The sequence below is a fragment of the Callithrix jacchus genome, chromosome 14 (genome assembly GCF_049354715.1).
Source record: "Callithrix jacchus isolate 240 chromosome 14, calJac240_pri, whole genome shotgun sequence".
Taxonomy (NCBI): Eukaryota; Metazoa; Chordata; class Mammalia; order Primates; family Cebidae; genus Callithrix; species Callithrix jacchus.
In genome coordinates this window covers 104,818,704-104,833,285 of record NC_133515.1, presented here as the reverse complement: position 1 = coordinate 104,833,285, position 14,582 = coordinate 104,818,704, and the positions used below count along the sequence as shown (strand labels likewise).

General features: G+C 52.4%; 1 protein-coding gene across 3 annotated transcripts in view; it reads left to right on the top strand.

Annotated features, from left to right (window-relative positions):
* RRM2 (ribonucleotide reductase regulatory subunit M2) overlaps positions 1 to 11,871 on the top strand; it is a 61,151-nt gene extending 49,280 nt beyond the window's left edge. For all 3 annotated transcript variants that reach the window (XR_013526771.1, XR_008476465.2, XR_008476464.2), the window contains 2 exons: positions 10,304 to 10,413; positions 11,405 to 11,871. The gene's annotated coding sequence lies outside the window, so the exon portion shown is untranslated. The remainder of the gene's footprint in view (positions 1 to 10,303; positions 10,414 to 11,404) is intronic.
* The last annotated feature ends 2,711 nt before the right edge of the window (positions 11,872 to 14,582 follow it).

Here is a 14,582-nt window from a genome sequence, read left to right as displayed (position 1 = left end):
GAGGCTTGGACTGGGTGCCTCGAAGCCCCGGGCAGCAGCCGCATCAGAGGCGTCTGAAGGCAGGACGGGCAGCCAGCGGCCTGGGGGAGCACAGCAGCTGCTGGTGACAGTTTGCTGGGTGGTCACGGGGGCTCTGGAAGGTCCTTCTGCCCCGAGGTTTGGCTGAGCTTGGCGCGGGCAGCGTGGAGCGCATCGTTCCATCTTAATGCCTTTTCCATAAAGCCTTAAAGACGACAGGCCCCATTTCCTGAGCAGAGCTGAACACTTATTTTACACTTCATCTAATTGATTAAAATGACTCCTCTAAATTAACCAGGCCTTCCAGAGCTGAGTGTGGGAGAGTGAAGTCCGGAGACCAGGGCTGGCTGCAGGGGCACGCCGGGGCCCACAGCCCTTCTCCCGGGCCCTGCTGCCCACCAGCCCTGCTTGCATCCCAGGGTCCTGGTGACTGGCGCGAGTAGGTCAGCCAACTGGCTGATGAATGGCTTCTGTGCCCTGCACCCGAACACCAGGCTGCCCTGAACAGGGCCCGGTCTGTCAGGGTCAGGGTGGGCCAGGGACGCTGCGTGTGCTCCCCGTGCTTTGTGCACAAGTCTGGCAAGTGGGTGAGCTGTCTGGCACCCCAGTCTCTGTTAATTGTCCATGCTGCCCCTGTGGGTAGAGAATTATGTCACATTTTATAGCTGGAGAAACTGAGGCCTGTCTGTGATGCATAGCTAGGAGGCAGAGAGGCAGGGGCCAAGGTTTAGCCTGTTGCCTACAACGCCCATGCCCTGTTCCCTATGGCACGCTGGGCACTTGGATGCTCCCACGGAGTGGTGCCTCGTTGTCACATTCTATTTACCGAGCAGTGATAGAACATGCACTTTGCCCCTGCCCATGTCCTAAGCACTTCACAAGCATGAGTGTGTCTACATGGTGACAGTTTGCTCATGGTCTCTCTCTGAGGACTTTTACCCAGCAGCGTTGGAAACGTGGCAGTCGGTCACCACTGACCCTATTAGGAAACGAGTGTGTCTGTACATGCCACTTATGATGGGGACAGGCCATGGTCACTTTGCTGGGGCCAGTGTCAGCATGATGGCAGATGCCTTGAGAACAGGGCGAAGAACCCTGCCTTCTGGAGCAGGATGTCAAATGCTGTTTGATTCATGCATGTGACACCTGCCAAGAGCCTTGTCACAGCCGCTCTCAAGACACGCCCGGACTGCCATTCTCCCACCCCTGCACAGCACCTTCCCGACTGTGTTTTATCTGCCTTGGTTTTTCTGGGTCTGGCGTAGCATCGGAAATGATCGTTGATAAATGAATGAACCAATCAAGGAATGAATGAGCCAGTGAAAGGCAAATGACTGGACGTGAACGGTGCTCTTGATGGACTTGGGAAGAAGCTGGCCCGAGGGCCCAGGACAGCCTCTTGTCTCGAATGCCCAGGTGCTGGGATCTCACTGCTCGGCTTGGACATGCCTCTCGCCCTGCCTGGCTGTGGGGGACAAACAGCCGGGTGGTGGGTGTTGTGTTCATGCCTGTGTGGAGGATGTGGTGGCTGGTGAGTGTCAGGCTCCGAACACAGTGCCCTGCCTTGCATTTTTCTCTTCTCTCAGGGGCTTTGCATAGTCCTGGGCAGGTGCTCTTGGTGGGTGTGGTGGTGGGAAGGTCCTCTGTCCCTTGCTCATCCTGTGTCCTGGCTCTGCCTCCTTGTGTCTCCTCTCTGGGCCAGGAGGAAGTGGAGAGGTGGGATCAGGGCTGATGTCCCCAACCTGGGAGGCAGTGTACTGGACCATGGGTTCCCACCCCGAATTCTTCATGGCAGAGATTTATGACCTGCCTTTCCTCATTTTCCAAATTGAAGATAACTGGGCCATTCTGATATCTCTTCCCACACAAGGACATGGGGGCCACCTCTGAGATGTAATAAGCCCTTAGGCCAAATGTCTGCTTGGCCAGAGGAATTGTCTCTGGGGCTTTCTTGGAAACGACTCTCAAAGCATCCAAACTACAGTGTTAGGGGGAAAAGCAGTTTCTTTACCCACGTGGGCTCCATGTTTGAGGGTCTGAGAATTTCACAGTCAACAGATCAACAGTAGAAAAGACAAAGGCTGTTTTTGTTTTTGTTTTTTATCGTAGAGATGGGGTCTCACGTGATTCTCTCGCCTCACCCTCCCGAAGTGCTGGGATTATAGTCCCAAGCCACTGGACCCGGCCTGCCTGAAGAGACAGTTTATTCACATGCACAAACCCTCTCAACTGCTTTTTCTCTGCTCTCACCCCACCCTAGTCATCAGCACAGAAGACTTCAGGGACCGGATGTGTGGGGTTCCTCCCCACCACCAAGCATTGGGCACCAGCTGGCTGTCCTCCAGTTCAGGGCCAACATCACCTACCTGGACAGAGTGTCAGATGCCTCAGGCTGGGGTTCAGTCCGTAAGGCTACTCTACCCCCAGCAGACACTAGTCACAAGTCAGCCTCCAGAACTTCTGACCAACTGGCTTCAAGTTGGGGTTCCCACAACCCCCTCTTTGGGTTTGAATAATTTGCTGGAGTGGCTCCCAGAACTCGGGGAGACACTTGTGTTTCTGGTTTATTATAAAGGATATTGCAAAGGATACAGATGGAGAGTAGCGTAGGGCGAGGTGTGGGGGAAGGGACGCAGAGCTTCCATGCCCTCCCTGGGCGCCACCCTCCAGGAACCTCTGTGTGGTTTGCCATCTTGAAGCTCGAGAGCCCAGTCCTCTTGGGTTTCTATGGAAGCTTCATGATGTCAACATCTCTTCCCCCAGAGTATAGGGCGAGACCCTTTCTGGGGAGGGTGTTAAGACCCACAGTCAGAAAAGTGGGGGAAGATTGGAGCCCTGCCTTGGGGCAGGAGTGGTTCAGAGAGATTCTGTTTCCTGCGGCCTAACACCCGATGTTATAAGCGAGACTGTAACAAGGGCTATGAGAGTTAAAAGACTGTCTTTGCTCTAGAAAAGTGCTCACAGGCGCTGTGAAGGCCTAGATGTCCCCTGGGGGCAACTCAACAGAGAAGCCAGCAAAATGCTCTGTAGGGGGCAAGTTCTGTGCATGCGGCTGAGCTCAATCTCTCTCCTCCACTGCAGGATCGCATTGGTGGTTCATACACCTATGGCGATAATTCCTTCCCCCCACCCCTGATGCCCCCAATAAACTGTGCCTTCTTACCATCATTAACAAACGTCATTGAATCATTTTGCTTTAACACCAGGTTCAAGAGATCTCCTCCACCTTGCTCCTGGCAGGACATGCCCTCCGCCCCAAAAGAGAATTTATGGCAGTTTCAATCTGGACCTCCTTCCTGGGAGTGAAGCTGCCCCTTTCTGAAGAGGGGGTTTATGGCAGCCTCACTCCCAGACGTTTCTGCTTTTAGTCAGATAAGGGAAACTCCAAAAAGCCTTCTTTCTGGATCTGTTGAATCTCAGATATCTTCAGTTTAACATAATCTTGATTCCAGCACTGGGGGTTGGAGTGGGTCCCACGCCACTCTCCTATGCGCCTCACCTGTCCCCACAATCAGCTGAGAGATGTGCCGGCTCTGGGCTGGCTGGCTGGCTCCACCCTCCAGCCCCCGTCCTGTTGATTGATTTCTTCCCTTTCTTTTCTCCATTTCTTTTTCCATTACCCAGCCATTCCTTCCTTCTACCCACCCACCGACCTGAGCACCCAGTCAGTCTTCCATCCTTCAATCCAACCTTTCCTCAGTACCCAACCTGTGCAATGTACCATGGACTCCTTCAGGCAGTGGCTCCCAAAACCCAGCATAGAGCCGGTACTCAGTACGTACCTGTTTCAACCGTTATTTAACAAACACTGGTCACTTGCTGCTTTTCTTTATTATTATTTTTTGGAGATGGAGTCTCGCTCTGTCGCCCAGGCTGGGGTGCAGTTCTACGATCTTGGCTTACTGCAACCTCTGCCTCCCGAGTTCAAGCAATTCTCCAGCCTCAACCTCCTGAGTAGCTGGGATTACAGGCAGGTGCTGCCATGCCCAGCTGATTTTTTTTTTTTTGTATTTTTAGTAGAGACGGAGTTTCATTATGTTGGCCAGGCTGGTCTCAAACACCTGACCTCATGATCTGCCCACCTCAGCCTCCCAAAGTGCTGGGATTACAGGCGTGAGCCACTGCACCCGGCTTATTATTGTTGTAATATTTATTTATTTATTTATTTATTTAGAGACAGGGTCTTGCTCTGTCACCCAGGCTGGAGTGCAGTGGTACAATCATAGCTCGCTGCAGCCTCCACCTCCTGGGCTCAAGCCATCCTTCCACTTCAGCCTTCCAAGTGGCTGGGACTACAGGCACATGCTACCATGCCCAGCTCCTTGTATTTTTTGGTAGAGATGGGGTTCTCACTGTGTTGCTCAGGCTAGTTTTGAACTCCCGGATTCAAGCGATCCTGCTGCCTCAGCCTCCCACAGTGCTGGGATTACAGGCGTGCGCCACTGCACCTGGCTGCTTCTCTGTGCAAGTTCCCAAGTTGAAGCGTCCCCTTCAGGTGTCGTTTTAGATGTGCAACATGGGGGGACATCTTAGATTAATTGCTGCGTGCAGAATTGCTCTCAAAGACAAAGACTGTCTTTGCTCTAGAAAAGTGCTCACAGGCGCTGTGAAGGCCTAGATGTCCCCTGGGGGCAACTCAACAGAGAAGCCAGCAAATTGCTCTGTAGGGGGCAAGTTCTGGTTTTTGCTGCAGAGACAGTAAGAGATTCAAAGCCAGCACAGTGAGGGTGAGCTGGGGTGGGGGAGGGCATTTGAAGGCGGGGGCAGCTGCTCCTTGGAATCTGACAGGCTTGGCTACAGAATATGTGCCCCTTTCCTGGCCCCTCCAGGTCTGCACAGTTCTGAGCGCTCGTGCCGTGCAAATGAGTGTCTGAGCTTGGAGAGCCAGCCTCCGCACTGGGCTTCCTGAGGCCGGGAGGATGCCCGCCAGCCCCTGGGGATCCGAGGAGGTCTGGGAGCTGGCTTTGAACTTCTGCCCACGCTGGAACTTGAGGAGAAGAGGGAGATGTGAGTCAGGTTTTCCTAGTTCCTGAGGGCCTGGGAGGCCTTGGCTGGCATCCATCTGACTGTTCTGATCCAGATTCTGGTACTCGAGTGAGCTAGGCCACAGGAGCAGCCAATGTCCCTGCTGTCCCTGAAGGCCGCATGGGAAGCACCTGGGGCTGGGGCTCAGGCTTTCCAGAGTGAAGGGGGTGCCTTTGCCTGCCAACTTCCTGGCTTTAAAGTACACCCCAGACATCCCCAGACTCCCAGAATGAGCTCGAGTTCCTGCACCTGCCATGAGCCCTGGAAACACCTCTGCCTTCCAGGATGACCCACTCCCAGTTTTCCCAATTACCTTTCACACTCCCTCTTTGGGCATGGAATTTGATTTTGAGGCTGAGCAGGTGGCTGGAGACATAGAACATAATGTATCATGACTTGGGAGTTGACTGGCTTATCCTGGAAATCACTGTTCTCCCTCCTCGAGAAGAGGTCCCTTGGCCAGGTCACTTTGATCTTGCCCTGTGTTGAAATCAGATGGCCCCTGGCTCGTGGGCGCTGGAACCAGGGGGGAGTTTCAGGGTGAGTCAGGAATGCTGGGGGTGGGGATGAATGGGCTGTGCTGTCAGCCTTGTTTTCCTGTTGGGAGAGAGAGCAAAAAAGGAGGGGGACAAGAGAGAATGATACCAAGGAGGCGCCTGGGTAGCTGATGAGCTCAGCCCCAGGGTGACTGCAGTCATTTGGCACTGGGGACAGACACCAGCCCTGGCTGGGAGGTGGGTCATTTATGGCCTGGGTCTCCCCCCTCCTCCCTCCTCCTTCTCTCCAACCTGCTTTCCTGCTGCCAGAAGTGGGTGTACAGGCTCCCGTGTGCGGGGCACGGCAGAGGCAGCACAGGAGACTCCATGGGGCCTGTGTGCTGCGCTCCCTCCATCCTCCCCAGCCACAGCCCTTTGAGAGCTCAGCAGAATGAACGCTTGATTAGGAATCAGATGCCAGAAAGAAGCTATGTCTATTCCAAAATCAAGAGGCCAGGAGAGGTGGCGCCCTTTAAAAGGAGAGGAGAGAGAAGTGGCCATGAGGGGCTTGTTCCCCAGTAGCGCAGGCACTTCCAGGCTGCAAGCTCCTTTGAGAAGCGGGACCCAGCCCTCGTCAGGGGAAAAGTGGGCATCCGGGTGACCCTCTACCTGGAGTGGACCCTGCACAGGCTTGACCACTCATTATAGGCACAGACCCCAGGCAGCGAGCCTGTGGCAGGGCAGGGTGTGGTGGAGGCCGAACCCCTCCTCTGTGGCTGGCAGCTTGGCCCAGCCTCCTCTCTGGTGAACAGTCCGCTCTGCACCTCAGAGCTGCCAGGGGATTAAATGAGATAAGGTATCAACACCGAGCAGCTCCGCCTGAGAGCCATGTAGTACCCAGCAAGGCCCCGCAAAGGGAGAGAGAAGTCAGGTGGGGCCCATGGGCTGAGGTGGGGTTTGGTGGCTGCTGTTGTCTGCATCTCCCACCCTCCTCCTAAGCCTTGCTTCCAGGGCAGCCCGGCCCCTTGTGCCAGCTGGTGGCTTCTCTGCAGTTGTTCCTAAAGAGGGGCATGTGGGTCAATTGAGGTAAGCAGGGCCGGGCAAGATGGTGCTCACCGGTCAGTGCCAGAGTCTCCCTAATGTGGCCCGTAAGACAGAGCTGGCGTTGAACAAAGGAACAGGGTGATTTGGGAGCTGCGGCAGCCTCTGTCCTGAGCATGTGGGTCAGGACGACACGGATACCACCCCAGGATCCCTGGCATAGGGAGCCGAACAGGGCAGCCGGGCAGAGGCAGGAGCGAATAGTCACAGACACCTCCCGACCAGCAATGTCCCTGGAATAGTCTTTCTTATTAAAAAATATTGAGTGTCAGTTACGCATCAGGCACTGTTCTGGACACGAGGTCTCAGGAACAAACAAAATGAACAGCAACTTGGCCCTTGTGTTGCTCAGGATGAAGAATAGAGGACAGGGAGCTGTGAGGTGCCCCCATCTGGCCAGAGGCTGGGAAATCTCAGGAGAAGGTGCTGCTTGTTTAGAAAACCAGGCCAAGGGGCCCTGCCAGTCCAGGCCTAGCCAAGGCCCAAGGATGAGAGGAAGCGCAGCTCCTTTGGGGTCTGCGTGCATTTTAGCATGAGTGCATTGAGAGGGGGACATGTGTGTTAACAGGGCATGCGTGTGGGAGCCAGACAGACTTAGGCTGAGTCCTGCCCTGTCTACTAACTAGCCTGCTGGGTCACCTTGCATGGGGTGCAATTTCTCTGCTCTAAGTCGTGGATGCTGAGGCCTGCCTGTCTGTCGAGGGTCTGGGGAAAGTCAGACGAACTGAAGGAGGCCAGGGCTGGCACCATGGTGGTCCCTGGGCTGTGCCTGCTTCCCTGCCTCTTCCGCTGCCTCCACCTGATGCTGCTCTAGAGGGACCAGGGTGGGCAGACGGAGGACGATACCCCGTGCCACGCTCCTTCTCTGCTCGTCAGTGATTTATAGGAAGCCTGCTCAAACGAGCGCTTAGGGAAGATGGCGAATACCCTTTTGTTTTTAGTTCAATTTTGTGAGCAGAATGCTCCTGGGGCCAATAGATTTTTCCAGTAATGAAATTGTAAAATAATTGAATTATGCCTTTCTAGCTTCAAGGACAATCTGTGCCCTTTCCCCAGCCCTCCGCACGACATGAGCGAATGTTCGCCTCCCGCTCGGTCGGCCCCTTCCCTCTTCCTTCTGTCTGTTGGTGCAGCCTCCGAATATAATCCCGGCGAAGGGAGGGGCTGGGTGAGCTGTTTGTTACTGCACCCTGGACTGCCCACATCAGCTGCAAAATGAAATGTGGGGCCCTTCGTTGAAAAACAATGAAGAATTTCAAGACGGTGGCAGCAAAGCCTTCAGCTGAGCTCAGGGCCCATCTGAGCAGGGGCCCAGCGTGACCACATGGGTCACACCCTGTGATGCCCACCCCTCTGAGTTCCGTGGAACAGTGGTAAATCAGCACACAGGAAATGTCTGTTGAATGGAAAAGCCCATCTCCTCCAGCTTCCTCCTTGTCTGTTCTCTCCTCCCACCCCCATTCGACTTTCTCTCTTCTCATTGCACTCGACAGCATGGACTCTGGCTGCCTAGGTTCAAATCAGCCCAGCACTTCCTAGTTGTAAGCCTTTCAATAAGTGACTTAAACTCTCTGTGCTCAGTTTTCCACATCTGCAAAATGGGGAGATGAATAGCCCCTACCTCCAAGGATCGTCGTGAGAATGACGTGTATGAAGCTTGCCCAGCATGAGTTCCATAGCAGGCCCTCGGGAGTGTCGGCCAAGATGATTCTTTTTCTTCTTCTTTTTTTTTTGATGGAGTCTCGCTCTGTCGCCAGGCCTGACTGCAGTAGCGTGATCTTGGCTCATTGCAACCTCTGCCACCCGGTTCAAGCGATTCTTCTGCCTCAGCCTCCCTAGTAACTGGGACTACAGGTGCTCGCCTCCATGCCCAGCTAATTTTTGTATTTTTAGTAGAGATGAGGTTTCATCATGTTGGCCAGGATGGTCTCAATCTCTTGACCTCATGATCTGCCCGCCTCAGCCTTTCAAAGTGCTGGGACTACAGGTGTGAGCCACTGTGCCCAGCTGATGATTCTTTCTTTTCTCTCCTCTCCTTTCCATCTTATTTCCTCTCCCTCTGTTACTTGGTTCCCCTGTCCTTGGTCCCCTTTCTCCCTCAGCGGCATCTCAACATGCACAACAGTGGCAAGTGCCCAGCCTGTTCTTGCAGCCTGAGCCCCTCTGCTGGCTTTGCCAGTTGCCCCAGGAGCAGCTGGATCCGCCATGTCCTCTGGCTCTAGGGATGAGCCAGCTCCAGTCCCCCGAAACCCCTGTCTCTCCTTCCTCCCTCGGCAGAGGCCCAACTCAGTCAGGCCTGTGGCCGGATGGGAGTAGCTCTTCCCTCCGCCCCTGGGCCGGACTCTGCGGAGCCTCATCTGGAATCGGCCCTCATGCCTCAGGAGAGAAGGAGAATGAGGAGAGAGGCGATGGGGCTCCCTGGGTACCCCCGCTGCACAGTCTCCTCTGGGCTCCCGACGCCTCACAGCTGGAGGCCTGCCCAGAAGAATTCGGTCTAACCCAGTTCAGCGAACTTGAAGAGAACGAGGGCCTGCGCCGGCCGGGCAGAAGGCAGCCTTCCTGCCCTCCGAAGCCCTTGTCCTGGCACGGGTTGGTTAGGGCCTAACTCTGCCTGGGAGGCCGAGTGGTGATCAGGCTGGTTCTGTGCAGGGTGTGCTCCATGGGGGGCGTGATCTGGCAAAGCCTTGGAGGTGGGACTGTGAAGGCACCATTGACTGAACAGTCAGTATAATTCCGCTATTGATGCACTGTGGCCCCTGCAATTCCCATGTGGAAGCCCAAGCCCCCGGTGTGGGGCAGCCATTATGGTTAAATGAGGTCGTACGGGCAGGTGCCGAGCCACTAGGATGAGACTCCTTAGGCCTGCCGCCTTCTCTCTGCCACCTGAGGACACCGGGAGGAGGCGGCTGCCTCCCACCCAGGAGGAGCCCTTGCTGGACCCTGGGTCCTGGCTGCACCGTGAGTTTGGACTCTGGTCCCCAGAACTGTGAGAAGTAGATTTCTGCTGTTTATGATGTCCTGTCTGTGGCCTGAGCTAAGACAGCGGCGCTTGGGGAGAAACAGTCTCTGAAGAGCTCCTCAGTGCCAGCTGCCCGGGCCCAGCGTCAGCAAAGGAAAATGGCCGTGGCCACCCCCTGTCAGCTCCCTCGCCAGCTGGGCCTTCTGTGGGCTCCCTGGGCAGGCGGGGCCCTCCCGGCTCTGTGTCCTCAGCGAAAGCCAGCCCACGAGGGCGTCTGGGGTAGAGTGAGGAAGAAACATTCCCTGAGGGGCCACTCTCTTCAGAATACCTCAATGACTGTAGAAAACTGAATTTTTTCCTTAAAAAAACAAAAAAGCTAGGTGTGGTGGTTCATGGCTATAATCCCAGTACTTTGGGAGGCCAAAGGAGCACTTGAGGCCAGGAGTTCCAGACTAGCCTGGGCAACACAGCAAGACCCCATCTCCAGCTCTACAAAAAACTTAAAACTTACCCGTGTGTGGTGGCACATGCCTGTGGTTTCAGGTATTTGGGAGGCTGAGGCAGGAGGATCACTTAGGCCCAGGAGCTAGAGGCTGCAGTGAGCTATGACTGCACCAAGCATTCCCCCTGGGTGACAGAGTCAGACTCAAAAATGATAAAAAGAAGAAACAATGTTGCTAGCTGCTGTCAAGTCTCTCTTATGCTGTACCTCCTCATTTTACAGAAAATTTGGAAATAGGGAAAAGAGAAAGAAGAGGAAAAGATGCCTGAATATACCTAGACAGGCCCTGTGAACATGCTGCTGGCTCTCTTTCCACTCCTTCATCTACACAGGTGGGTTTTTCTTTATTTAAAATGTTTGTTTAGCTATAACTCACATGCAGCAGAGTGCACAAATCTGAAGTTAGTAGTTAAGTGTTAGACATGTACACACTCTGCGCCCACCGCCTCTGTTAGGATGGAGAGCAATGCCAGTGCCCAGGGGCGCCGCGGGCCCTGCCCAGCCTCACTCACACTCTCTTCAGCAAACCCTGATTCTCACTCTATTCCATAGGATAGTTTGCTCTGTTCTTAAGCCTCATATAAATGAACCATGTTATGTGTGGTTTTTGTGTCTGGCTGGTTTTCTTTTATTTTAAAAATTGTGTTAAAATACACATAAAATTTATCATCTTAACCATTTTTAAGTGCACGGTTCAACGTTATTAAACACATTCATCATGTGGTATAACCATCCCTGCCATCCATCTCTAGATCTCTTTTCATCTTGTAAAACTAAACTCTATTCTCATTAAACACTCTCTATTCCCTCCTCCCCACAGACCCGGTAACCACCATTCTACCTTCTGTTCATATAATTAAAAAAAAAAAATTTATTTTAGTTTTTGAGACGGTGTCTCACTATGTCCCCCAGGCGAGAGTGCAGTGGCGTGATCTCAGCTTACTGAAACCTCTGCCTCCCAGGTTCAAGCGATCCTCCTACCTCAGCACCCTGAGTAGCTGGGATTACAGGCACACACCACCACTCCCAGCTGATCTTTTTTTTTTTGGTATTTTTTAGTAGAGACAGCGTTTCACCATGTTGACCAGGTTGGTCTCAAACATGTGACCTCAAGTGATCCACCCACCTCAGCCTCCCAAAGTGCTGGGATTACAGGCATGTGCCACCGCCCACCCTTGTTCCTATGAATTTGACAATTCTAGGTACCTCCTATGGGCAGGTTCATACAGTACTTGTCTTTTTGCGTCTAGCTTATTTCACTTAGCATAATGTCTTCAAAGTTCATCCATGTTGTAGCATGTCCGCATTTCTTTCCTTTTTTAGGCTGAATACTATTCCAGTATGGATATCATTCGTGTTGCTCATGCATTCATCAGTCAATGGACACTTGGGGGTAGCTTCTGCCCAAGTTTTAGACACTGTGAGTAATGCTGCCGTGAACATGCTTGCACAAATATCTCTTCAAGACCCTGTTTTCAGTTCTTTCGGATATATACCAGAAGTGGAACTCCTGATCACATGGTAATTCTACTTCTAATTTTTTTAAAGGAAACACCGCACTGTCCCACAGTGGTTGCACCACTTTACATTCTGTGTCTGGTTTCTTTCGCTTAATATTGGTCAGGAAGATTTGTGAATGTCATGTACAGCACAAGTTTGTTTCTTTATAATTGACGTATTAAGGATTCCACTCTATGAGGGAAACCCAATCTATTAATTCCACTGTTGATGGACATTTGGATTGTTTCCCACTGTGGCTATTAGGAATGAAACTGCCACTAACTTTCTTGTACACGTTTTCTGGTAGTCATATGCACCTGTTTCTCTTGGGGGTATATTTAGGAATGGAATTGCTGCATCATAGGGTAGGCAGTTGTTTCACTCTAGTAGATATTAGGTGTAAATTTTGAGGTCTTAAAAATAGTACTGATTGGGCCGGTGCAGTGGCTTAGGCCTGTAATCCCAGCACTTTGGGAGGCTGAGGCAGGTGGATCACCTGAGGTCAAGAGTTTGAGACCCACCTGACCAAACAAAATTTAGCTGGGTGTGGTGTTGGGCGCTTGTAATCCCAGCTACCTGGGAGGCTGAGGTAGGAGAATCACTTGAACTTGGGAGGTGAAGGTTGCAGTGAGCTGACATTGCACCATTGTACTCCAGCCTAGGTGACAGAGCGAGACTTTGCCTCAAAATAAATAAAATAAAATAAAATAGTACTGATTGTTACATAAAGTTTTGAGGTCTGCCTTTTTCACTTAACATTAAATCATTACTATTTTTAAGTTAGAGCTTTTATTTTGAGATAATGATAGATTCCCATGCAGTTGTACGGAGTAACACAGAGATCCAGCGCGCTTTGTCCCGCATTCTCCCACAGATGGATATCTTGTGGACCCAGAGGGTAATGTCACAGTAACTGTATTGACATTGATCCAACATCCTCAGCTCTCCCTGGCTTTCTTTGCATCCATTCTTGTGCATGTTCCTCTAGTTCCACACACTTTTATCACCTGCTCATGTTTGTGGCCCCACCCCCCGCCACAGTTCCAATGCCACAGGGATCTCCTCCCCTCCCCTCCTTTCTCCTCCCCTCCCCTCCCCTCCCTTCCCCTCCCCTCCCCTCCCTTCCCCTCCCCTCTCCTCCCCTCCCCTCCCCTCCCCTCCCCTCCCCTCCCTTCCCCTCCCCTCCCCTTCCCCTCCCCTCCCCTCCCCTCCCCTCCCCTCCCCTCCCCTCCCTTCCTTCTTTGATTCTGTTCCCCAGGCTGGAGTGCAACAGCACCATTTCAGCTCACTGCAACCTCCACCTTCCAGGTGGAGCAATTCTCCTGCCTTAGCCTCTCAAGTAGCTGGGACTACAGGCAAATGACACCATGCCTAGCTAATTTTTGCATTTTTAGTGGGGACAATGTTTCACTATCTTGGCCAGGCTGGTCTCGAACTCCTGACCTCAGGTAATCCACCTGTCTCAGCCTCCCAAAGTGCTGGGATTACAGGCGTGAGCTACCATGCCTAGCCATCCCTCCTATTAGTTTCTAACACAATCATCTACCCAGCCTCTGACAATCACCAGTCTGTTCTCTGTCCTGATACCTTTGTTACCACAAGAATGGTCTGTAAATGGAATCAAGTAACTGGTAACCTTTGGGGATTGGCTGTTTGCAGTCAGCATAGTTCTCTGGGGAGTCATCCAGGTTGCCGTGTGCTGTGGTTTGAACATTGGTGCCCTCCTAAATTCAGATGTTGGAACCTCATACCCGATATAATAGTTTCAAGAGGTGGGACCTTTGGGAAATGATTAAGTCGTGAGGGCTCCGACTGCATGAATGGAATTAATGCCTTTATAAGACAGGGGAAGGGAGTGCGGCTGCCCCTTTCACCACGCGAGGACCCGGCACCCAACTGCTGTGTGTGAATCATGGAGCACTCACCAGACACCGAATCTGCTGGCGCCTTGATCTTGGACTTCGCAGCCTCCAGAGCTGTGAGCAATAAGTTTTTACTCTATACATGATGCAGTCTAAGGTATTTTGTTACAGCAGCTGGAGCAGACTGGGCACTATACCAGTGATTTGCTCTTCTCATGACTCAGTGGTGTTTCCAGGTCTGGATGTGCGGCAGCGTGTTGGCACTCACCATTTTTGTTTGTTTGTTTCCGTTTTTCTGAGACAGAGTCTCACTCTGTCACCCAGGCTGGAGTACAGTGTGATCTCGGCTCACCGTAAGCTCCGATTCCCAGGTTCAAGCGATTCTCGTGCCTCAGCTGGCCTGGCATTCACCCTTGAGAGGACATTTGAGTGCTACCAGGGTTTGCCTGCTATACAGGAAAGCTGCTGCGGAGACTAGTATATAGATTCCTTTGCAAACTTATGTTCACACAAGAATGCAGTTGCTGGGTTGTGTGGTATTTGCCTTGTAACTACAGATGCTTCTTGACTTACAACAGGGTTACATTCCAATAAACCCATTGTAAATTGGCAGCGTGGGGGAGTGGGAGCTGATCTCTCTGCCGCCGTCCAGCACTGTGAAGGAAGTCGTTTCTATCGAATGTATATCATGTTCGCACTATCATAATGTCAAAAATCCTGGGATAAACTATCATAAGCCAGGGATTGCCTGTACTTTTTTTTTTTTTTTTTTTTTTTTGAGACAGAGTTTCACTCTTGCTGACCAGGCTGGAGTGCAATGGTGTGATCTCAGCTCACCGCAACCTCTGCCTCCTGGGTTCAAGCAATTCTCCTGCCTCAGCCTCCCAAGTAGCTGGGACTACAGGCGTGTGCCACCATGCCTGGCTAATTTTGTATTTTTAGTAGAGACAGGGTTTCTCTGTTGGTCAGGCTGGTCTCAAACTCCCAACCTCAGGTAATTTGCCTACCTCAGCCTCCCAAAATGCTGGGATTACAGGCATGAGCCACAGTGCCCGGCCAGATTGCCTGTATTTGTAGAGGAGCCCAAGGTCCTAAGTTACTCTGCCAGTTACATATTCTGATGCAAACCTTTTCTGAAG